The sequence below is a fragment of the Macaca mulatta genome, chromosome 1 (genome assembly GCF_049350105.2).
Source record: "Macaca mulatta isolate MMU2019108-1 chromosome 1, T2T-MMU8v2.0, whole genome shotgun sequence".
Taxonomy (NCBI): domain Eukaryota; kingdom Metazoa; phylum Chordata; class Mammalia; order Primates; family Cercopithecidae; genus Macaca; species Macaca mulatta.
The window spans coordinates 119767717-119791968 of NC_133406.1; the positions used below are offsets into that span (position 1 = coordinate 119767717).

Consider the following 24252-nt stretch of genomic DNA (forward strand, 5'->3'; position numbering starts at 1 on the left):
TTACCTTCCTCTCCGCTGCCGTGAGGTTGTTTAACACAAGTTAAGTGGCCGCAGGGCCCTTCTCTTCCGTTTCTACACGTGGGGCTGCTTTTTGCAGATTGTTTTATGGTCTCCAGTCTCTTGAGTTCTCACGCTCTGTGGAAACCTTCGTGTTTTTTCGTAGCCCCCAGTCACCCTTCACACAGCCTCTGCTTCTAACCGCAGCCCCCACAGGAGTTTGTGGGATTTCTGTGCTAGCGGGGAACGCGTTCTCACCTCATAGAGCCAGGTAGAAACTCTACGCAGTCGGGTTGCTGTTCTCTTGGATGAAAGCAGGGCCTTTGGTGCTGTTCTTTGTGATAAAAGCAGTGTCCCTGTTCGGTTGTAGACACAACACGCTTGCTTTCTGTAGGGGAACGGGAGGGCTCTCCCCGCGTCCAGGTGCCCTTGCTCATGTTCACGGAGGCCTGCAAATCAGAACCGCAGTCTCACCTGTGGGCAGAAAGGGCTGCAATCTACCCCAGCTACCCGAACTACCCAGCAATAAAATGGGACACATTACGGAAACATGAGATGGCATGGATAATCTCAAAAACATTATGCCGAGTGACGAAAAGAGGGCATCCTGTGAGGCGCCATCAAGGTGAATTTCTAGAACAGGCAAAACTAACCTGTATAGTGACAGAAACTACATCATTGATTGCTGGGGTCAGGCAGAGGGCGGGACTGACTGCAAAGGGCACGAGAGGACCTTTTAGAGTAATAGACACGTCATCAAACTTGAAATGGATGCGTTGTACCATAGTCGATTCACACCTTAATCAACTTGGTTGTAAAAAGGAATAAGAAAACCACTCCAAATCTTAATGTCTTCTACTCAATTTAGTGTATGTTTACCCTTAGAGGATTCCTTTAGAAAAATGTCTCTCTAAATGTGATTGGGAGTTGAGGAATTCCTTCATTTCTGTTTCTGTCTCTTTGTCTGCAGTTAAATGGGATATTTGTAAAATAAAAATAGAGTCTAAGCACTATTAAATGGGATATTTGTAAAATAATAATAGAGTCTAAGCTAAATTTTGTAAAAGCATACATATATGCATCTTTATTATTTTATTATTTTTTCAGGTATCTATATCCTTATTATTTTTTCTTCTTTTTCTTTTTTGGGGCCTGGCGGGGATAGTCTAGCTAAAATATACATTCCTGTCTCTGTAGATATACCACAAGACCTTTACTCCAGTGTTGTCCAAACGTTATGAGAAATTAATTTTGAACTGAAGGTGCTCAAAAATTTTACATATGTTTACATCTTCTCTACTGTTAGTATGGTCTATGATTAGCATGTATAATTTTTTTTTTTTTTTAAAGACAATAGCTTAGCAGTGATTTGGAAGAAAAACATGTACCTATGTTAAGAGTAGTTAATTCCAGGAGGTGTGAATATGGATGACCAGTTATCTTCCCCTTTATGAATTTTTTAAATTTTTAAATGGAAAATCCTCAATGACCTGGAAGTGGAAGAACAGATTAGATATGGAAGGGGTGTGGGGCAGGTGAGAGGAAAATGTAAAGAGAAGGACAAACCCAGTTCTAGCAGGACGGTGTTTAACTTGAAGGTTTCTGGGGATCAGTTGTTGGGATAAGAATATGGGGGAGGCAGGAGAATCATGAAAATATTTAGGACAGTGTATCGCCTGTCTTATCATTCTTCCTCCTTTTGTATTTCTTCAAAAGAAATACACAGACTTACGTTTCTTTTCAAGCATGCTTACCATTTGTGTTTCTCTTTTATTAATGTAACTGCCCGGTAGGTTTATCTTGCCGATTGTCCAGGTAAGGCTTTCTACAATAGAGAAAGAATTTAATAAATGCAGAGGTAGCTGAGGGACCAGGACAGGGGTTTATTATTACTCAAATCTGCCAAAATTCAAAGACTAGGGTTTTTTGTTTGTTTGTTTGTTTGTTTGTTTAGGATAGTCTGGCAGGCAGGGGGCTAGGGAATGGGCAAAGCTGATTGGTTGGGTTGGGGATGAAAACACAGTGTCAGAGCTTGTTTACTGCACTGAGTCAGTCCCTGGGTGAGGGCCACAGGACCAGATGAGCCAGTTTACTGGTCTGGGTGTGCCAGCTAGTCCACCATAAGGCAAGGTCTGAAAAATATCTTGAACACCAATCTAAAGTTTAACGCTAACAATGTTATATATAGGCACAGTTGGGGAGCTTAGGAATCATGCGGCTTCTGGCTGCATGGCTCCTGAGCCATAATTTCCAATCTCGTGCCTAATTTGTTAGCTTTGCTGAGGAGTTCTGATCCCCAAGATAGGAAGGAGTTTGTCTGGGGAAGGGGTAATCAGCTTTGTTTCAGACTTAGACTTGGAACTAAACTCCTCTTAGCCTGGCCTATGCCCAGGAATGGACAAGGGCAGCTCAGAGGTTAGAAGTAAGATGCGGTCAGTCAGGTCAGATTTCTTTCACAGTCATAGTTTTCCCATGTCAGGTTTTTCTTACTGTCATAATTTTTGCAAGGGTGATTTCGTTAGGAGCAGTATAAACACAGTGGTTCTGAGAACGTCTTCTGGAGCTAGGCTGCCTTCACTTCAAATTCCTGCTTTCAAATCCTCCTCTCCTGGCTGAGTGACCCTGGGCAGGTCACTTAACATCTTTGTGCATCTCAGTTTTCTCATATGGAAGGTGAAAGTGATAGTGTGACCTCCGGCCTGAGGTAAGGACTAAATGAGTAAACATATGCACTCATCAACTGTGCATAACATGTGGCATTTTGTGATTCAGGCACAGTTGATAATGTGCATATGTTACTCATGTGCATGTCAGCTCTTGTATTTTGCCTGCAACACTGCACAAAGAGCAGATGTGATGAAAACTATTTGTACTGAAGTTACAGCAGTGATACTTTCCAGTGACCCTGCACCCTCCCAGGGAGACTGCAGCAATCCTCTCACCAGCAGTAACCTCCTGAGCTGGGAGGTTCTAGGAAGGCCCCTCAATCTCCAGCAGGTTTGACCCTCAAGGAGCTTCAGGGAATGAGCTAGAGAAGTATTTGTATCTAGGAGGAACTGGGAGTTTATTAGCTCATCCGTACAGCTCATCCAAAGGGGAACAATGATTCAATTTCTGGCTTCAAATCTGCTCTAATAAAATTCTTATAGTTTTGACCGGGTGCAGTGGCTCATGCCTGTAATCCCCGCACTTTGGAAGGCCGAGGCGGGTGGATCACCTGAGGTCAGAAGTTCGAGACCAGCCTGGCCAACATGGTGAAACCCCATCTCTACTAAAAATACAAAAAGTAACCGGGCATGGTGGTGGGTGCCTGTAATCCCAACACCTCGGGAGGCTGAGGCAGGAGAATCGCTTGAACCCAGGAGGCGGACGTTGCAGTGAGCTGAGATCACGTCATTGCACTCCAGCCTAGATGACAGCACAAGATCCTGTCAAAATATATATATATTTTTTATAGTTTTATAGTGGAAGATATTTCTACATGTAGAGGAGGAAAGGTGAATTTTACTCACCCAGCCTAGGTTCACTCCTGAGACCCTTACAGCAAAAGACAGACTAACAAGAGAAGAGCATGTGTATTTATTTAATGTACGTTTTACATGACAGGAGCGCCTTCCAAAGGAAATGAAGGCCCATGGAAACAGCTAAATCTCAGTGTTTTTTTTTGTTGTTGTTTGTTTAACAGTCAGTTTGTTGAAGAATGGATAATCATGGAGAAGTATGATAAGACAATAAGAGTATGACCTAGCAGTAACAAACTGGGGAAAACGTAGCCCGGCTTCTGTGTTCAGGCTCTTGTGTGTGTCCCTGTGTCTTCAGAATCGAGGATGCACCTTTCCTGTGGGTACAGCGAGGGCACCTCTCACATAAGTGTCTTATCATCGACTTCAGAGAAGAAGGGCAGCAGGTGGTGGGGTGACAATGACCTTCCTGCTTCTGTTGTTTACTCAAATTCCTTTAGCATAAAATATTCAATACCCCAAGATGTTGTATTTTGGAGTAGCATGTCATGAACCCCATCATGCTCATGCAACAAAACCCAGAGTCTTTGAAGAGTAATGACTACAAAATATTTAATTTCAAAATACAAATGGTGACCAAGTAGGGTGGCTCATACCTGTAGTCCCAGCAGGGAGGTGCAGGGAGGCCCAGGCAGGTGGATCGCTTGAGTTCTGGAACTCGAGAGCTGCCTGGCCAATATGGCGAAACCCCATCTCTAGTAAAAATACAAAAATTAGCCCAGCCATGTGGTGCATACTTGTTGTTCCAGCTACTTTCAGGGGGTGGGGAATGAGTGGGCTGAGGATCAACTGAAACAATGTCATATTTACAAATGACTTTTTTTCCTATAAGGCTAGTCAAGTGAAGCAGTGGAAGTGGAGAAGGAACAATGAAACCTCTAACTGGTTGTGATCAATTATTTGTAAACAGGAATGAATTTTTATGCACTATACACTGTTGTCAAATTTACATATGCTGCAAAACTGGAGGTGAACAGCAGTGCCCCGGTCAGGTTCCTACATTTATCTCTAGGGATAACAATTTTTTTTTTTTTTTTTTTTGAGACGGAGTCTCGCTCTGTCACCCAGGCTGGAGTGCAGTGGCCGGATCTCAGCTCACTGCAAGCTCCGCCTCCCGGGTTTATGCCATTCTCCTGCCTCAGCCTCCGGAGTAGCTGGGACTACAGGTGCCCGCCACCTCGCCCGGCTACTTTTTTTGTATTTTTAGTAGAGACGGGGTTTCACCGTGTTAGCCCGGATGGTCTGGATCTCCTGACCTCGTGATCCGCCCGTCTCGGCCTCCCAAAGTGCTGGGATTACAGGCTTGAGCCACCGCGCCCGGCCTGGGATAACAATTTTTAACGCGTGCAGCCAACCTGTACATAAATATTGTTACTCTTTGTCCAATTTTCCTCCCCAGGCCCTGCAGTCCAGCCTGCAAGGGGAAACAGAGTTTGTGTGTTTCCTTACCTTCTAGTCCACTCCAAGGAGCCAAGAAGGCGTCATCTCACCCCCCTCAACCCCGGCTCGTCCTCCAAACTGAGCCCTTCGAAGACTGCGGTGATTTTCAGTCCTTCGTAATCGCTCTCAGTCCCAAAACATGAAAATGAGAGCGATGGTCCTGAGCGCCTGGAGCGACATCTTAGTTCGCTCCCAAGAGCCATCAGGAACCTCATTCCAAGTGCTCTGAAGAGCAGGAGAGAACATTTTTAACGCTGGTAGCGTCCTAAGGCGTCTTCTCCTTGGGGTAGGGTTCTGACGGGACGAGGGGGAGCCCCACCATCAGGGACTCGCCCCTCAGAGCTGCTCAGGCTCCTCTTCCCCGTGGTGCCGCGGGAGCTCGGCCGGGGCGGCGGAGGATCAGAACCCGCGCTCCCAGACCGTGTGCTTGAAGAGGCCGCCGGGAGGATTTCTCTTTCCGACTCAGATCTTGGGATAAAGAAATGAGATTTCCCGGAGTCAGGTTCCGAAGCTTAGTGAAACAGTGACTTTTAGGGTCCGCAATAGAGACGCAGGCGCTAAAGATTCGGCATAAAAATCTTAATATGAAGAAGTGAATAAATTAACATTTGGAATCAGATGGACCATGTGAATAAAGCAGTCCTACTCCCAAGTTAGGTCTCCAACCATCCATCCTAAGCTGAGACACAATCTCCAATGACTGAGCTAACGCCATCAAAATTTCCCACGTTACCATTTACTTACCAAAATGACAATGGGTGACATTACGAGATTTTCCGGGTGAAAGGAATCTCTGGGTCTAGGACTGAGGGGCGGCAGCCTTTTTAGTGGAGGAGACCTCTCACCCCGAGGCGGGGGAGCGGGAGGTCCGGGCCTCCGATTGCTGGGTGCCACGAGGCTCGCCCAGGAAGGGGACCCTGCAGGCTCGGTGATCCCGACTGGATGATTCGGCAATTTCCCTGTGGTCCCGGCCACTGGAAAAACCCGGCTTCTGGGACCCCGAACACCGAAGACGGAGACGAAGAGGGGACAAGGAGCGCGGGGGACATCGCGAGGCTTAGACAGCGGGAGCAGAAGGGACACGGAGGCCCGCAGCTCAGAGCTTGTGGACGTCAGTGGAATCCCCATTCCATTTAGGGAGTAAAACACGGCACTACCGTCCTAATTAAACAGAAAGGTACACACACACAAAGGTTCCACCGAGACTCGAACTCGGATCGCTGGATTCAGAGTCCAGAGTGCTCACCATTACACCATGGAACCTCACAATGCAAATTTGCTGGTGGTGTCTGAATTCCTAATAAGTGGCAATAGTTCCCACCCACCCATGTCAAGGCATTTCTATTACCCACAAGCAACACTCGAGGAAGGTGGATCAGTAGGAAGGAGCCATCCCTCTTGCTTTCTCTCTGCCCTCTCCTTTGATCGGCTCCTATCATTGCATTTGTACCTCGGAAAATGAGGCAACATCCACTGTGGGTTTAGGGCCAGAGAAGAGCCCTTGAAGCCTCCGTCATAAGAGTTTCCTGTGCCGAGGTGAAATTCCTTCCTTCCTTCCTTTCTTCCTTCCTTTTCTTTCTTTCTCTCTCTTTCTCTTTTCCTTCCTTCCTTCCTTTCTTCCTTCCTTCCTTCCTCTTCCTCCCTCCCTTCCTTCCTCCCTCACTTTTTTTTCTTTCTTCCCTTCCTTCCCTTCTTTCTTTCTTTCTCTTTCTTTCTTTCTTTCTTTCTTTCTTTCTTTCTTTCTTTCCTTCTTTCTTTCTTTCTTTCTTTCTTTCTTTCTTTCTTTCTTTCTCTCTCTCTCTCTCTCTCTCTCTCTCTCTTTCTTTCTTTCTTTCTTTCTTTCTTTCTTTCTTTGCATTGAGATAGAGTCTCCTTTGTTACTCAGGCTGGAGTGCAGTGCAGTGGCAGTGGGCAATCTCCCCTCACTGCAACCTCCATCTGTTGGGTTCAAGTAATTGTAAACCCCAGTAGCTGGGATTACAAGCGTGGGCCACCATGCCTGGCTAAATTTTGTATATTTAGTAGAGATGAGGTTTCACCATGTTGGCCAGGCTGGTCTCAAATTCTTGACCTCAAGTGATTTGCCCACCTTGACTTCCCAAAGTACTGGGATTACAGGTGTGAGCCACCGCGCCCAGCCCGGAGATGAAATGTCTGCAAAATTTCTGTTATTTTCTTTATGCTTTCCCTCTTTTCTGTTTGCCCAAAGAGGCTAGATGATTGTCAAAACAGGATAAGGGACTTCCTGGGCGCCTTGCCCCCTTCCTCCCTGTAGTATATAATAGAAGACAGCAATCAAGTGAGATTGGGAAGCAGGGAATCCTTCATTTTCTTCTTCATATACATCTATGTTTGGTTGGTTGGTTGGTTTTAACAAAATTTTCTCACCAGAAATGGAGATTTGTTGGATTTAAAATAAATGCAATCTGCCATGTTTTATATTTCTATAAAACACTCAAACCAGGCCATACTCACCTGCTATGACTCAAAATCAACCATATACTGTCGAGGTCAGGAGGCAGAGCCCTGACATTTAAGCTCAGGGTGTTTTCTCAGAATTGGCCAAGTTGATGCCATTCCAATTTCTCAATATCTCATGATCCATTAATTGCAGTCTGTAAAAGTTTACATGTATTGTTACTGAAAGCCCAGGAGTTCGGTCTAGGCCCTACTGCTTAGCTCACAGAAAACCAATCATTGAGACATTGAGTGTTGCCGAGGAAGAAGGATTTAATTGGGTGCTACAGCTGAGGAGCTGGGAGATGAGTCTCAAATCAATCTCCCAGATCAACTAAAGTGAGGGGTTTATTTAGCAGGGAAGAAACATAACTGTGTGTGGGAAAAGAGGAACTAGGGAAAGGTGAGGAAGCATTCACGATGAGTGAGGGGGCTGACATCTTATTGTCTGGAGGCTGTGATCTGCTGAGGTTCGGGTCTATGATGCTTTTTGAGAGGCCTGAGGGTCCTTTCCTGAGGAAGGAACTCAGATAAAACAAATGTAAGTTTCAAGCTTTAAGACCAGAAGGGTCCATTTCTATGTCCAAAAACACTGTCTATGGGACTATTGGATCGATTTCAGTCCCCACTTTCTATTTGTCAGTTCTTCAATCATGGGGAATCTGGTCATCCAGCTTCCTGGCTGTGTCATGTGGAGAAGGGGCACCCTGAGCAGCTCCACACCATGGGTGACCGCATGGCCACCCAGGAATCAAACGTTCATCTAATACTGTAGTTTCTCCTGAAACACAATCTTCCTCTTTCCAGTTCCCCATTTCCACTAAAGACAAAACACAGCAGGACCAACCTACCTGCAAAAGAAGCTTCAGTTCCATATACTTGGCCTGATTACCCACACAAAGTGCAGCAAGAATCATTGTTCATATAGGCTCTCCTAAATGGACTTTGCTGGAACATTTCACAACGCCATTTCAGGCAAAGCCCTGGGAAAATTATCAATTCCTCCACCTGTGTCAGGTTATAAAAGAAAACAGAATCTTATTGAACTTATGCAAACAAACACATGGTCATGAGTTAAGAATATTGAGTTTACAAATTCTGGAGAAATTTGACAGAGAGAAAAATATGCCTCAAATTCTGTTTAGAGGACTATTCTACTCAATTGTTGCAGGCTATAAATAGCTCAAAAGGAAACAAGTTCTCCAGACTCTGAAGAATCAACAGTGTTTCAAACAAACAAACAAACAAAGACCATAAAAACTTGTTTCAGTCCTCTATTAGTCCAATCCATGCAATCATCTCCTGCTCTGCTTCATACTGGGCTAGCAATCTCTATGAACACATCAGCCTTTCTATTAGTGCCTTGGAAATTTTCTCTTTGGTTCAATGGCATGATCTCCAAGTTATCAGAAACCTGCCTCCAAGAGTCCTTTTCATGGACTTCCCCAAAGAACCAAGGCCTGGACTGTAACTGATTATAAGTAACTTTTTTAAGAAGAATCAAAGCAAAACAACAATTGTGGATGACAAAAGCCTTAAGACAGCCATAGTTATAGACACAGTTGACAAGGGAATTCTGTTGCTTTTGTGGCACCCGACAATTTAACATAATAATCATAATTATCACTGACAGCATATCAGAACTCTAGGAATCTCATACAATCCTGGAACACACATTAACAACACATCTGTGTCAACAGAACCCAAAGGAAGTGAAGCACCACCTCAGATTTGACAATGCTTCTTGCATAATTCTAGCATAACAAATAAGCCTAAGAAGCCTAATATATCTCTCTTGGACTTCAAGAACTTAGTATCCAAAAAGTTAATTTGAGGTCCAAAAGGCTCAATATGGAAATTTTACTCTTAGAAAGTTTGCCGAAGTTTTGAAAGACTTGATATCACAAAATAGGATCATAGGTCATCTTAAAATAGTCAATCATTTAGCCAAAAGGTAAAAAAAAAAATTGTATCTATTATTAATATTACACAAACATTTTGATGAAGAGAAAACCAAATTTTACCTTTGTGTGGTGTATTAAAATGTTAAAGCTAATTGTAATAAAACCTTATACACAAATTTAATTATAATCAGTTTGACCATAAGGTAAGAGTTTCAAAAATCTTTCATGACCTTTTATACTTTTCTATGAAAGAGCAGATGAATGCTCTAGAAAACCCTGTTATTCCGATATAGGGGCCTAGTTGCTGGCCTTGCATCAGGGTGCTTCTGAGTGTAATGTCTAATTTATAGAAAATCTCTGAATTTGAGAGTCCAGGGTGGGTGGATCGCTTGAACTTAGGAGTTTGAGACTAGCCTGGGCAATATGGTGAAACATTGTGTCTACCAAAAATACAAAAAAAAAAAAAAAAAAAAAAAAAAAAAAGGAAGGAAAGAAAGAAAGAGGGAGGGAGGGAGGGAGGGAGAGAAGGAAGGAAGCAAGGATGGAAGGAAGGAGAGAAAAGAAAAGAGAAAGAAAAAAAATTTCTGAACTAAAGTTCTCCCTCAAACTCCAGCCTTACAACTCTCATGTGCCCACCTCTTCTGTCTAGAGGAAGAGGGGGTACGAGATGGAAAAGGGGACATGTGGGATTGTTGGGTGTAGAGGGATTGAATGGTTTCAATTTCTGGTTCTGTCTCTCATGAAAGCAGTTGATTTTGATTGTCATCTTCCCCAGGGTCTGAAGATGAGGCATTGATTGGTGTCAATATTCAAAATTTAGCAGGAGAAAGTGCCCTTTTCAGACCCAGGAGTCAAACCTCTGTAAGCTAATAGCACAAGGATTAGTTAACAGGACATTTGTACTGCAGAAAGTTCTATTTCTCTCTCTCACGTCACCAATAAAAACACTGTGATCTGCTGTCAAGTAGTTACTGCCTGCAGCACTTCAAACGACCGTATTAAAGTGGTTAGGATACTCCTTGCATGGCAACATGTAGTTGCCAGCATTCTAATGACAGAACTGTGATCAAAAGCATCAAAAATGTGACAGGACCTATGCCAAACTTTTCAAAGTAAGGCAATTAAATTTTCTCTCCATCATTTAACAAAATGCTAAATGCATATATCAGTTTTGGAAATTCCGTATGAGGATAAATAATCTCATTTTATTTAAATACTAAACAACAAAACAAGAACAAAGTGAGAATAAACACACACTCATTTCTTTTCAGCTATTTTACTTACTTATTTTGAGACAGATCTTCCTCTGTCACCCAGGTTGGGGTACACTGGCAGGATCTCAGCTCACTGCAAACTCCACCTTCGAGTCCCAGGTTCAAGGAATTCTCCTGCCTCAGCCTCCCGAGTAGCTGGAATTACAGGTGTGCACCACCATGCCCAGCTGATTTTTGTGTTTTCAGTAAAGACAGGGTCTCGCCATGTTGGCCAGGCTTCTGGCCGTGAGCTCCTGGCCTTCAGTGATCTGCCCACCTCGGCCTCTCAAAGTGCTGGAATTACAGGAATGAGCCACCACACCCAGCCTTCTTTTCAGCTATTTTAAAAGAGCATAATCACATATTTCCAAGATTGGTTTCTAGATAGAGTACTGATTACTGATTAGGTCGCTTTCACCATTAAAATCTTCAAAACAGTGCAACAATTGTACACATTTTCTTTTCTTTTTTTTTTTTTTTTTTTTTTTTGAGACGGAGTCTCGCTGTCACCCAGGCTGGAGTGCAGTGGCCGGATCTCAGCTCACTGCAAGCTCCGCCTCCCGGGTTCACGCCTTTCTCCTGCCTCAGCCTCCCGAGTAGCTGGGACTACAGGCGCCCGCCACCTCGCCCGGCTACTTTTTTGTATTTCTTAATAGAGACGGGGTTTCACCGTGTTAGCCAGGATGGTCTCGATCTCCTGACCTCATGATCCGCCCGTCTCGGCCTCCCAAAGTGCTGGGATTACAGGCTTGAGCCACCGCGCCCGGCCACACATTTTATTTTCAAGTACACACATGACAGCCCAACTGTGATACAAGGCTTGAGATCAAAAATCACTAGAAATTCTCACAACCTTTTTTTTTATTACCACTTCATCCAAGTGAATGTCACTTAATTTTAATAATGCTAAACACAACTTAAGGAGGTTGAGAGAAATCCAATCAATATAATATCCTTAAGGACAAGGCCAATCTTTCTGAACATGGAAACTTTGTATCCACATCACAGTTTTTCCTCATTAAAGGAAAGGATCTGCAACCAACTCAAACAATTGATTGAAACCACCTCACATTACTGATTGCATTGAAAGTGTACCAAACCTCAGGCCATGGGTGCCTGAGTCCTAGTGTTCCTGTGACATCCCCTTGGGGTAGCGGAACTCTACCTTTCAATGATGGGGAGTCTTGGGCAAAAGCAAGTCTCCTCCCCTTGTCCAGTATAGACAGATTTTGTGTCTAACCCTACCTCAGCAGTTGGCCTACCCCTGGGGCCAAGGGTTGGACAACATCAGTGGTAGATGCCTTTTGTTTTATGTGAGAGAAGCAACCAGGTTTTGTGCCTGTACTCTGGTGGTGGTCTATCATGCGATCATGACTTCTATGCCTACACCACTGTGGCAAGCTCGAGAAATTCTCTTTCCCTGCCACATGTGTCTTGTCAGCACTAAGGACGTGGGAGGAAAGACACAGCAAATGGGCAAAAACATGCTATGTGTCTGGAACTCTCAGAGATTCTAAGCTGTCACAATACTTCACACTTGGCTTTTAAGAAATGATGAACACTTCAGTGATTTTTCTCCAACCAACATTTATGGCTGCCGTCTTTTCCTTCCATTATCTGTCAAAGATGAACTGCTTCATGTGTTTGTCCTTCTATAGGGAAGTTTCTCATGCTTTGTACTTCAGCTGACTCAGGGGCCTTGCAACTTCAGCTCTCTGGTGGGATCAAAACACATGATTTTGCAGACCATACAGCTTTTTCTTGTCATTAGAGTGGGAACAGCTGTCTCTTGCAGCTTTCTATATTTTAAACAACTGTTGAATCACATGTCTGTTTTATACAATCCTTATCTTTTCCTCTATTTCTGGGCTCTTTTCCCTTCAAGATAGTACACAAATTCTTTTAGCCAATCACTTCTTTTGAGGCTATGAGGTAGACATAGTGAGCACCTTGACGATCCCTGCAAATGAGCCTGTTCATTAGGTGATCACGGGAAACCTCGGCCCAGACCAGTACTGAAACCCACAACTGTCACCCACAGCTATAGTTGAATTTTTGTCATGAGGCTCTTTCTCCTCAATCAGCATACTAGTTTTAGAACAAGTTTGATTTTGGGACTATCTTAAAATAGGCTTCCTGAGCGGCTACTAAGATTTGCTGGGGCTCCAGTTTCTGGTCAAATGTGAGCCAACAGAGTAAAGACAACATTCTTTACCCAGAAGAAGGCAACAGTACATGGATACACTGTATTTTTCATCAACCTCAGAACAATTATATCAACGAATATTTAAATTAGTGATTGAAATACTTGTTTCCCAAAGCACGTGATGCTGAAAGTTGGAAAAGTTGCCTTGGTTGTCTAAATGATTGTGTGCTCAGATTGAATTTGAGGGTACACAAGTTGCGCCTCCAGTGGAAAAGATTCTAAGAACTGGATGTGGGTAGAGGATGCAATTATGGAACTTGGTATATGTTTCCCCCTTCTTTTCTTTCTTTCCATTTCGACTAGTCTTGTAATGCTAGGCCCAGGCATCAATATACATACAACTAAAAAAGGCAGTATCAGTGCCTTTTTTAAAATCTATACAATGAAATTAGATGGTGCCTATTGCTAAAGTTACTTTAACTCCACATCATGTAGCCCAATAAGGTGAATGCCACCCACTTACCAAGGGCGTTAGTCAGCTCAGGCTTCCACAGAAAAATACCAAAGGTTGGGTGGTTTAACAACAGACTTTTATTTTCTCAATATTCTGGAGGCCAAAAGTCCAAGATCGATGGGCTAGCAGAGCTGGTTTCTGAGGAGGCCTCTCTTCCTGGCTTGCAGAAGGCCACTTTCTTGCTTTGTGCTCCCACAGCTTTTCCTCCGTGCCTCTGTGGAGAAAGAGAGAGATTCTTTGATGCCCTTCCTCTTCTTATAGGACACCATTCTGACCAGATTAGGGCCCCACTTGTATGGCCTCATTAACCTTAATTACTTCCTTAAAGCTCTATCTCTAAACATAGTCAAATCTGGGGTTAAGCTTTCAACATATGAATTCAGGGGAAAACTATTCATTTTATAACACCAAGTAATAGGGACAAGCCTAAGATTCTTTTTTTCTTTTTTTTTTTTTTTTTGAGACAGAGTTTAGTTCTTGTTGCCCAGGCTGGATGGCAGTGGCATGATCTAGAATCACCGCAACCTCTGCCTCCTGGGTTCAAATGATGCTCCTGCCTCAGCCTCCCAAAGTGCTGGGATAACAGGCATGCACCACCATGCCTGGCTAATTTTGTATTTTTAGTAGAGATGGGGTTTCTCTATGTTGGTCAGGCTGGTCTCGACCTCCAATCTCAAGTGATCCGCCTGCTTCAGCCTCCCAAAGTGCTGGGATTACAGGCGTGAGCCACTGCACCCAGCTATCTTACGATTCTTTACCTATTAAATCCTATGGCATTTAGGCCCCTGGTGGTGGGGCCAGGAAGAAGTTGTTAGCAAGGCTGCTATTATTGCTAATTCTATGATTAGGAAAGCACACCTGAGCTGAAGTGCCTGGCTTATGGGAAACAGTGCAGGTCAAACAGGCATGAAATCAAAATAGGGGGAAATTGTAGTAAACAAAAGCAGTGCTCTTATGTGAGTCATGCATCCAGGAAGGATTAAAATTGTGCAATTTCATGGAAATCCTGTTGTCTTTATCAGGAGAATTACTTTACAAGGTTTATTAACTGGGGGGAAAGGATGGTGTGGATTAAGGACCACACCTGATTGCTCATCTTAATGTGAATTCTTGACTAAACAGCTATAGGGTATGAAGGAAAGATCAGCAGTCAAAGAAAACTCAAAGATTTTTCAACTGAGCATGTGGAAGGATGCAGTTTCCATCCACAGAGCTGAGAAAATACCATGTGCGGCAGGTTGTAGGAGGAAAAACAGAGATCAGCTCAGGGCCCCAAAACCTTGCTTGAGTTTTCCATTCACCCTGTTGCCATTTCTACATCCCCTTGAGATTTTTGTGAGTCTGAATGCAGAGTTGCTTGGCCACTTCTCCCCCTGGGCACCAGTCCTCTCACCTCCTCCCAACAGCGTCTTCCATGGCCCTGGCTCTGATGACCATCTCCCAACACGATGTCATCCTGCAAAGGTGATCTGAGCCATAACTGGGGCAAGGCCATCCACTCTTTGACTTGTGTGGCATTGGTGGGCCCCAGGAGTACATCACTGTTTCTCAGGGTAATAGGTCTTTTGTATGGAACTCTTCTTCTGAGGAAAACAGGGAGGAAACAGCCTGAGGGGTGGAAAGCCAGGGCTGTACCAGGGAGCCTAGGAAAGCTGAGCCTAGGCTCTCAATGCAAAGAACATTTATGACCTGAGAAGTTCTACTCAGTTACTATTGTTAGTTTAGAATCTCATCAATGAAAATGGTATAGAAATTTGTTTTCTTCCTGGTTATATGTGCACCTACATAATATCCTTAATTTTGCCTCTTGGCTCACAAGCCTACAACACTTCCTATCTCCCTGGCCCGTTGCAGAAAAAGTTTGCTGAAGTCTACAGACAATAATGCCCCATGCTTTACAGAAAAAGACACCCAGGAATCTCTTTTACTAATTTTCATTTGTTGGACATTTTTTCCTGGTCACCAATAAGTTCCCTTTGTTGGCTTGTAATGATTAGCCTCTGGTTGGTTGTCATTTGCAATGACACTATATATACTGGGACCTCAAAGCAGAAAAACCATAGAAGAAAACCTAGGAAATATAATTCTCAATATCAGCTGTGGCAAAGAATTGATGGCCAAGTCCACAAAAGCAAATGTAGTAAAAACAAAATTCACAAGTAGGACCTAATTCAATGAAAGAGCTTCTGCACAGCAAAAGAAACCATCAACAGAGTCAACAGACCAGCTACAGAAGGGGAGAAAATATTCACAAACTGTGAATCTGACAAAGGTCTAATGTCCAAAGTCTGTCAGGAACTTTAAAAAATCAACAGCAACAAAAAATAATCCCATTAAAAAATGGGCAAAGCGACATGAACAGGCACTTCTTAAAAGAAGACATACAAGCAGCCAGCAAACACAGGAATAAATGCTTATCATCACTAATGATCAGAGAAATGCAAATCAAAGCTACAATGAGATACCATCTCACACCACTCAGAATGGCCATTAATAAAAATTCAGAAACCAACAGATGCTGATAAAACTGGAGAGAAAGCATATAAACCCTTGGAGTGAATGTAAATTAGGTCAGTCACTGTGGAAAGTAGTTTGGAGATTTCTCAAAGAACCTACAACAGAGCTGCTATTCAACCAGTAATCTCATTACTGGTTATATACACAAAGGAATGTAAATCATTAAAACAAAAAGACACATGCACTCCTATGATTATCACCAGGCTATTTACAATAGTGAAGATGTGGAATCAAACAAAGTGTCCATCAATGGTGGATTAAATTAAAAAAAAAAAAAGTGGTACATACACAACATGGAATACTACACACCCATAAAAAAGAATGAAATCATGTCTTTTGCAATAACATAGATAGAACAGGAGGCCATAATCTGGAGGAAACTAATGCAGAAACAGAAAACGAAATACCGAATGTTCTTACTTAGGAATGGGACCTAAATATTGAGCTCACATGGACATAAACATGAGAATCATAGACACTGTGGACTACCATGAGGTAGGAAGGGAGGGAGGGAGGGAGAGTGGGCTGCAAAACTAGCTATTGGGTACTATGCGAACTACCCGGACCCGACATACCCATGTAGCAATCCTACACATGTACCCTTGGTACATAAAATAAAACTGAAATTTTAATAAGAACAAAATTATATTACACTAAAAAAATTACTGCACAGAAAGTAAACTAATCATGGATTTAAAAAAATTAAATATTACAAATAAAGGTCTAAAATCAATAATCCAAACTTACACTGTAGGAAACTCAAAGAAAACAAGAGCAAATCAAGTCCAAAGTGAGTGGAAGACAAAAAACAATGAACACTGGAGCAGAAATCAAGGAAATCGAAAACCAGAAATCAACAGAGAAAAGTCAACAAAACCTGGAGAGTGTTCTTTGCAATGACCAATAAAATTGATAAACCTTTAGCTGGTGAACCAAGAAACAATGAGAAAAGATACAAATTACTAATATGAAAAAGAAAAGAAGGACTCTCATTACTGATCTCGTGGACATTAAAAGGATAGTAGAAGACTATTAAAAACAATTCTCTGCTCACACATTTGATCACTTCGATGAATTGGATGAAGTCCCTGAAAGATAAAGTTGACAAAACTTCATACAAGGAGAAATAGATAACCTAGATAGGTCTCTATCTATTAATGAAATTGAAGCAACAATTAACAACTTTCCAGAACAAAGCACCAGGTCTAGATGGTTTCACTACCAAACATTTAAGGAAGAAACTGTACCAATTCTCTCTAGAAAATAGAAGCCGAGGGAACACGTCTTAACTCCGGTCTAGGAGGCCAGCTTCACCCTAGTAGCAAAACCAGACAAATGGTTTTGAACCAGGATGTTGAACTCGTCTGGACTGCTGACCAGCTCCTGAAACTCAACCCCGGAAGAACTGTAGAAGCGAGAAGAAAACATGGCTTAGGGGAACTGTAAAAATTGGTAAACCTCCTGTAGAGACCGAGGCAGTACTGAACTGGTGTGTGTGGAAGGTTGATGTTCACCGATAGCAGAGAGAGAACAAGAGGGAGGAAAGTATTTTCGGTTCTGCTCTTGCGTCTCTTTCCATGGTTCTGGGCCAACTGCCCTTCTTACCCCTTCGCGAAAGAGATTTGTCAGCGGCTCTTAATCCACCAATGCAGCAGCTGTGATGTGACATCGGGACCCATACAAGCTTCGCTGAGGAAAAGAGTAGATGAAAACAGGGTGAAACTGGATAATCGCCGGGCTTTCCTCTTCAGAGGCCTCCCCAGGCCTCCAGAGCTAACGACTGCCATGGCCTCCCCACCACGCTGCTTCAAGAGAAGCATTAAAAAGAATCCCTTGGACAGAAGACTTGCCTGGTGGAGTGTAAAACAAACAGGGGTGATAGAAATGAGTTTTGGGGACGTGCTGTTCTCCACTCGGGGCCCATCCTTCATTTTGCCGAGAACACCAAAGACTGGGCCTTCCTCGACTTGAAGGTCCGAGACCCCTCTCCGTAGCTCCCCTCATCTGCACGCGGGTTCCTCCCTACACGCCTCCCCTTTCCCTGGGGACACACACTGCGTGTGTCCGCCCAACCCCACTGCTTCTCTCCTTTCGGGAATGTCATTTCTTGAGCCGCACTCCGTCGCGAGATGTGGCCCATGGCTCTATCCAAGGTCCAGGCAGAGAATCAGTGACCAGGTGACTCTTTGTACTGCAGGGATCCAGCAGCAGAGACGATAAAAGTCGCGCCGGTTTTAGGGTCAAATATGTAGAAATGCAGAAACCAACCAGACCCACTGGCTGCTTCAAAGACAGTCTCTGCAGTCCCTGCTTAGATAAATTCCGCTCTGGGGAGGGGCTCACGCCTGTAATCCCAGCACTTTGGGAGGCCGAGGCCGGTGGATCATGTGAGGTCAGTAGTACAAGATCAGCCTAGCCAAAATGGTGAAACCCCGTCTCTACTGAAAATACAAAAATTAGCAGGGAATGGTGGCACATGCCTGTAATGGCAGATACTTGGGAGGCTGAGGCATGAGAATCACTTGAGCCCGGAAGGTGGAGGTTGCAGTGAGCCAGAACTGTGCAACTGCACTCCAATCTGGGCGACAGACTGAGACTCTGTCTCAAACAAACAAACAAAAATAAATAAATAAAAGAAAAATAAATTCCGCTGCGTAAAGAACCCAAGGAGGACTACACAGTATTTCCGCCCCGCCCCCCCGCCCCCCCCCCCCCCCCCCCCCGTCCACTTCTGCCTCCTTTTTTTCCTTTATTAGCGCGGCACAGTAAGTAAATGTAAAAACCACAGGACACTAAGACAGGACGCTGCATTTGCCAGAAATGGAATCCAGGTCTCCCGTGTGGGAGGCTAGAATTCTACCACCGAACTGCCAATGCCTCCTGACCCGGAGCTCTGCAGCCTTGGAAACAGTTAAGACACAGACTTGTGGACAGGAGTCAAGATTTTCGCTGTTCTCTTTGGAAGATGTGACTTACAAAAGAGACACCCAGAGCAAAGGCTTGTAGTGGAGATTTGCATCAAGCAACACCACAGAGTTATGGCTTCACATTAAAAGAGCTGACTTGAAAAAGCCTTATTCTGAGTAGGCTCTGTGCAACTGGGTAACAAACCTCTGTAGGAAAACATCAGAAATTCACCCAGCTTCTTGTCTCTAGTCCTGTATCCAGTGTGAACCCGTGGAAAGTTCTTGCCTCGCTTATCGATGTCTTCTCTTTGCCTCCCCCTTGCTTGGTGCCTCCCAAACCCTTTCCTCCCAACCTTGACACCAACATTAGTACTTTCCCCAAAAAGGCCTTCAAGACCCAGGAGTTTGAAAAGCTGAACTCCTGGGACTGTGCCTGGGATACTCCAGGAGACCAGGGTGATAATTGAACTTCCCTTCTCCTACACCTCTTTCGAGTTCCTGGAAAATGCCAGGGACCAGATCTTGCTTTTAACTTCTTATGCCTTACAGAGACCTAAACAAGAGGGAAGAAATGGACATTTCATGCCAAGATTTCTTCCCTTCACCTCACCCTGGCCGGCCACCCAAGGAGGCCAGTTCAGGGAAAAACAGTTCCATTTGATTCTAGATAGATGCTGGGATATTCCTCTAGCTAACATAAAGCATTCTTTTGCTATTTGCTTTTGTCAGACATTCATGTTTTTACTCTCATTCTTTTGTTTATAACGAGCGTGGTATAGATTTGCACCGCTCTTTTTGTTGTTGTTGTTTGTTTTCTTTCCTTTTTACATTTTTTGTTTCCAACTTTTATTGTAATTTCAGGGGTACATGTGCAGGATGTGCAGGTTTGTCTCTTAGGTAAATCTGTGCCATAGTGGTTTGCTGCACAGATCATCCCATCACCCAGGTACTAAGCCCAGCATCCATTAGCTACTCTTCCTGATGCTCTCCTTCCTCCCAACCCCCACCTTCCAACAGGCTCCAGTGTGTGTTGTCCTTACCCCCCAACCCCATGTTTCCATGCATTCTGATATTCGGCTCTCACAATAAGTGAGAACACACGGTGTTAGGTTTTCTGTTTCTGCGTTCGCTTGCTAAAGATAATGTGCACTGCTTTTGACCCAGTGTGGTGGTTCACATCTGTAATCTCAGCACTTTCGGATGTCAAGGCGGGTGGATCATGAGGTCAGGAGTTCGAGACCAGCCTGGCCAATATGGTGCAATCCTGTCTCTATTAAAAATATGAAAATTAGCTGGGCATGGTGGCGTGTGCCTACATTCCCAGCTACTCGGGAGGCTGAGGCAGAAGGATCCCTTGAACCCAGGAGGTAGAGGTTGCAGTGAGCCGAGATCGGGTCACTGCACTCCAGCCTGGTGACAGAGCGAGACTCTGTCTCAAAATAATAATAATAATAATAATAATAATAATAATGTGCATTGCTTTGAATATTTAACCCTTTCCTGCCATTAAACCATTAGAGCTGGCATTTCCTTTTCTATCCAATCGGAGAGACTTAGATCCATTATAATTCAGAGTAATTAGTGTTATGTTGGAGATGATGGGCATAGTTAGTCTCATTCCCACCACCTCATTGTGTGATTTCTGTGTTTCTGCTTTGTTTATAAAATCTCTTCCTGCGTTTGTTAACTAGACTGTTCTGTTTGGGTAAGTTTTTTGTTTTCCTGTAGTGTTTTTGAAATTCCATATCCCTGATTTGTTAATATATTCTCTTAGATCTCAGGTGCACAGGAAGAAGGTAATCATGTACCTTAGCTCAGGGCACATTGTGGTGGCTGCTCTCAGCAAGGCCCTTACTGTCTTTCCTTCTTTTCTCTGTTCATCCCACTCCCATTCCTCTGTCCACTTCTAGACACATGTTCTGAGGAGTTTAATATATGCTCTTTTATCCCACACTTTCTCTGCATATTTTAATAAAGGGATGTCTTTGGAGAACATGCATTGTTCTTTGGGAGTGAGGGGTGTTAAAACAACTTTAAGGTGTGAATTGGTTTCCGAAAACCCATTCCATCTTCTTTACTCCATTCTGTGTACTATCTTCTCAACTTTTCTATTCTAATACAAAAGTTTGCGTATAGGCCAGGCGCAATGGCTCACGCCTCTAATCCCAGCACTTTTGGAGGCTGAGGCAGGCAGATCATGAAGTCAGGAGTTCGAGACCAGCCTGGCCAACATGGTGAAACCCTGTCTCTACTAAAAATACAAAAATTAGCCAGGCATGGTGGTGCACTACTGTAATCCCAAGTACTCAGGAGGCTGAGGTAGAAGAATTGCTTGAACCTGGGAGGCGGAGGTTGTAGTGAGTGGAGATCCTGCAATTGCACTCCAGCCTGGGCAACAAAGCAAGACTCTGTCTCAAAAAAAAAAAAAAAAAAAAAAGAGAGAGAGAGAGAGAGAATACAATAGTGCCACCATTCTAAAATACTGTCTGATAGTTTCTAGTACAATTAAAAATACACCTACTTCATGACCCAGCCACTCCATTACTAGGTTTATACTCAACAGAAATGAAGGCACAGGCCCATAAAAAGGCCCATAGTAGAATATTTGGAAACACCTTATTCACAATAGCCGTAACTAGAAATATCCCAAGAGTCCATCAACTGTAGTATATTCACATGTTGGAATAACACTCATCAATAACACCAAAGAGCTGAGATACATGCCATAAAATGGAAGCATCTCATAACCATTGTTGTATTAAAAAAAAAAAAGTCAAAATCAGTATAGTCCTTTACGTGATTTCTACAAGAAGCAAAAGTAAATCATGGAGATAGAAATCAGAATGGTGATTGGCTAAGTGGGGATGGGGTGAGGATTGACTGGAAAGGGGCTCCAAGGCCTTCTTGGTCTGTTGAAAACGTCCCATAACTTGATCTATGTGGTGGTTTCTTTTGTCAAAATGCACTGGGCCACACACTTAAGATTGGTGCACTTTGGTCTCTGTGGGTTATACTTCAGTCATTTACTGATAGCAAAAAATAAAATAAAATAAAAATATACAAATAAATACATACATAAAAACAAAATTAAAGATTGTGGTTGGGGAATGTCATTAACTTTAGATTTTGTTGCATTCTTTCGGTTTTACTTAAATTACCCAGTTGGAGTGCGAACTCTCCTCTTCTCTTGTTCATTTCTGATTTGGCCTGAAGGGGCCCCACGGATTTTTGAAATATCTGAGCCAGAAAAACGGGTAGGGCCACATCATGTCAACAGCAAAAGATTCTGATACGGTTGACTGAGAGGGGACACCTCACCTTTTGGGTGTTGTACTTGCTCAGAGAGGGCATAAAAGTCTTTCAAGATGACCGGACCTCTAGGCATGCAGGGTAGGGGTTCTTTCTATTCTTGTCGCTACAGAGAGCTCCGAAGCCACAGCAAAGTCGTGACCTCTCTAGCCACAGGTAAATGGCGCAGCCTAGGCTGAGATTAGAGGCGAAAGGGAAAAAAGAGCACTACACCCTAGGAGGGACATTGCGGTGATTCGGCTCCCAGCCAAGGCTGCTGCGGCCACAGCGCAGAGGACTGACCACAATACTATCACCGCGAGCCATAGGAGCTGAAGCGCGCTGAGCTCCTTCTTTAAACTTAATGCAGTGCTGTTTCCGTTTTGGAGACGTAAGGGTCCGCGTAGATTTTGTTCTTCCTTGGTGTCTCTCCATTTTTCCTCCCTTTCTTCCCCATTCTGCTACAATAGAAAAACACTTCTCATCTCTCCCTTGTGTAGTCCTTACCGCTGCACAAAGCTACTGGGAAGTTTCGTCTCCCTGGTCCACGCCTCTGCCGCCTTCTTTGCCCTCCTCCTCGCAATTCCCTGTTGTATTCACCCCTTTCCCGGCTCCGGCCTCCTGCCCCAGAGAGGCACCCAAAAACAGCGCAGCTGAGCCCCGGCAGCTCCACCGCTCAGAGTGGCAAGAGTGGCCACTGGAGGCCTCGCCCCTTGCCAGCCCCACGGGATGCCGAGAAATCAATCGGAATAAATGCTTTCCAAAAAAGAACTTACTTCCCCTTCGCGACTAGCCTCCGCAACATGTGGAAATCCTGTCTCTACAAAAAATACGAAATTAGCCGGGCGTGGTGGCGCGCGCCTGTAGACCCAGCTACTTGGGGGCTGAGGCACGAAGATCGCTTGACCCCGGGAAGTCGAGGCTGCAGTGAGCCATTTTTGCACCGCTGCACTCCAGCCTGGGCGACCAAGTGAGACCCTGTCGCAAAACAAAACCAAACAAACCTTCCCCATAGAAAAATAGTTCATGATTTACATTCTCAGGATTCTTCAAAGGACTAAAAGCTAAAGGCGAGGATGGATTCATTGGACAAGTCCTAGTCGTGCGCCCTGGTGAGTGGCAGACCCTGCTCCCCGCGAGGGGACCAAGAGCGACTCTCACCACCACCCCTGCCCTGGTGGAGCCCCTGCGCGCGGCCACAGGATACGAAGACGGCAGCGGAAACTCCGCAGCGCCCTGAAAGTGACTGGGCAGGGTGGGCATAGGCTCCCTCACTGGGTGAGGGCGGCGCAAAGAACGGGAAGAGCCATCCTGGGAGCCCACCGGGCGTTCAGCTTCCCTTGGGCCCCCAGGCGGCTCAGGCCCGGGTCGCAGACCAGGGCGTTTCAAAGCAGGCGAGGGGCAGGGCGGGCGAAGGCCATTCGGGTGTCCTTCTGGCTCCAGAATCTCCTAACCCGCGGGTGTGCAACGTGATCAGCGCGACTCACCCCTCTCATCTCACCGGTTTTCTGTCCTGCCAGGCGGGCCCTCAGGACAGAAGGGATGGGAGGAGTTCGATGAGTGTGCCCTGCCTATAGCGCTCCGTAGAAACAGCAGTAGCGCTTTCTGTAGCGCAGTTGGGTCCCACCTAGGGGCGAGTCGCTTTGTGTTTTAACTCGTTTCAGTTGATGCACAATCAACTCCAGCCTAATCAGGAGACACACATGTCCTCTTCCCCGCCTTCTTAAGTCTGAGGCTTGGTAAGGGCCATGGTGCCTTATACCTGTCAAACTCAGGAATCCCAGAGACCTTAGACAGGAACTCACTTCTGATGTGATAAAGATCTTCTTTTCTCTCATGGAAGGCTTGGGGGAGTAAGGTGCCTCGAGTTTTTCATGTTTAATAATAGGAGGCCTATTACAGCAGTATCCTATCCCCAGGATGTTCCAGCGTTTACTGATTGCTCTATTAATAATGTGACCAGTGGAATCAGTCATCCTCATGGTGATCCTCACCATTGTTTGTGAAAACAGCCTTTCTTCCTCAGTTTGTGCATGATTTATTTAACCCTTTTCAAGATGTTTTGAAATGAGGTGAGTTTCATGATTTTAGGATAACAAATGATGTTGCAATCTCTACCATACTTGTACACATATCTTTGGTCACTCCTGCAGATATTTCTATAGTGTAGAGAACAGGATGTGCCATTTTTACATTACAGCATTTATTTGATGCTTCTCATTTGAGTACATTCTGCAAATGTATCTTCCATGGGAGCGGTAACAGATTATATTCCAATTTGTTTCCCAAGTCTATCAATGTCCATTTTG

The 24252-nt window shown here is 44.3% G+C and overlaps 1 protein-coding gene, 1 long non-coding RNA gene, 1 other non-coding gene and 1 pseudogene across 5 annotated transcripts in view; 1 reads left to right on the plus strand and 3 right to left on the minus strand.

The window, feature by feature from the left end:
- Nucleotides 1-24252, plus strand: part of LOC708768 (NBPF member 20) — an 853661-nt gene that overhangs the window by 765885 nt on the left and 63524 nt on the right.
- The window catches only part of LOC144331822 (uncharacterized), a 43183-nt gene continuing 22486 nt past the window's right edge, over nucleotides 3556-24252 (minus strand). The window contains exons 2-5 of one of the 3 annotated variants that reach the window (XR_013399345.1): nucleotides 13242-13444; nucleotides 8267-8423; nucleotides 7434-7573; nucleotides 3556-6119 (exon numbers count right to left, since the gene is read on the minus strand). This is a non-coding gene — a long non-coding RNA (uncharacterized LOC144331822). Of the gene's footprint in view, nucleotides 8424-13241; nucleotides 13447-17354; nucleotides 17439-24252 lie in introns of all 3 variants that reach the window. The other 2 variants (XR_013399348.1, XR_013399352.1) reach the window with 2 other exon arrangements.
- Nucleotides 6150-6221, minus strand: TRNAQ-CUG (transfer RNA glutamine (anticodon CUG)). The gene has a single exon. It is a non-coding gene; the product is annotated as a tRNA-Gln (tRNA).
- LOC144331745 (uncharacterized) lies at nucleotides 20357-23986 on the minus strand (annotated as a pseudogene).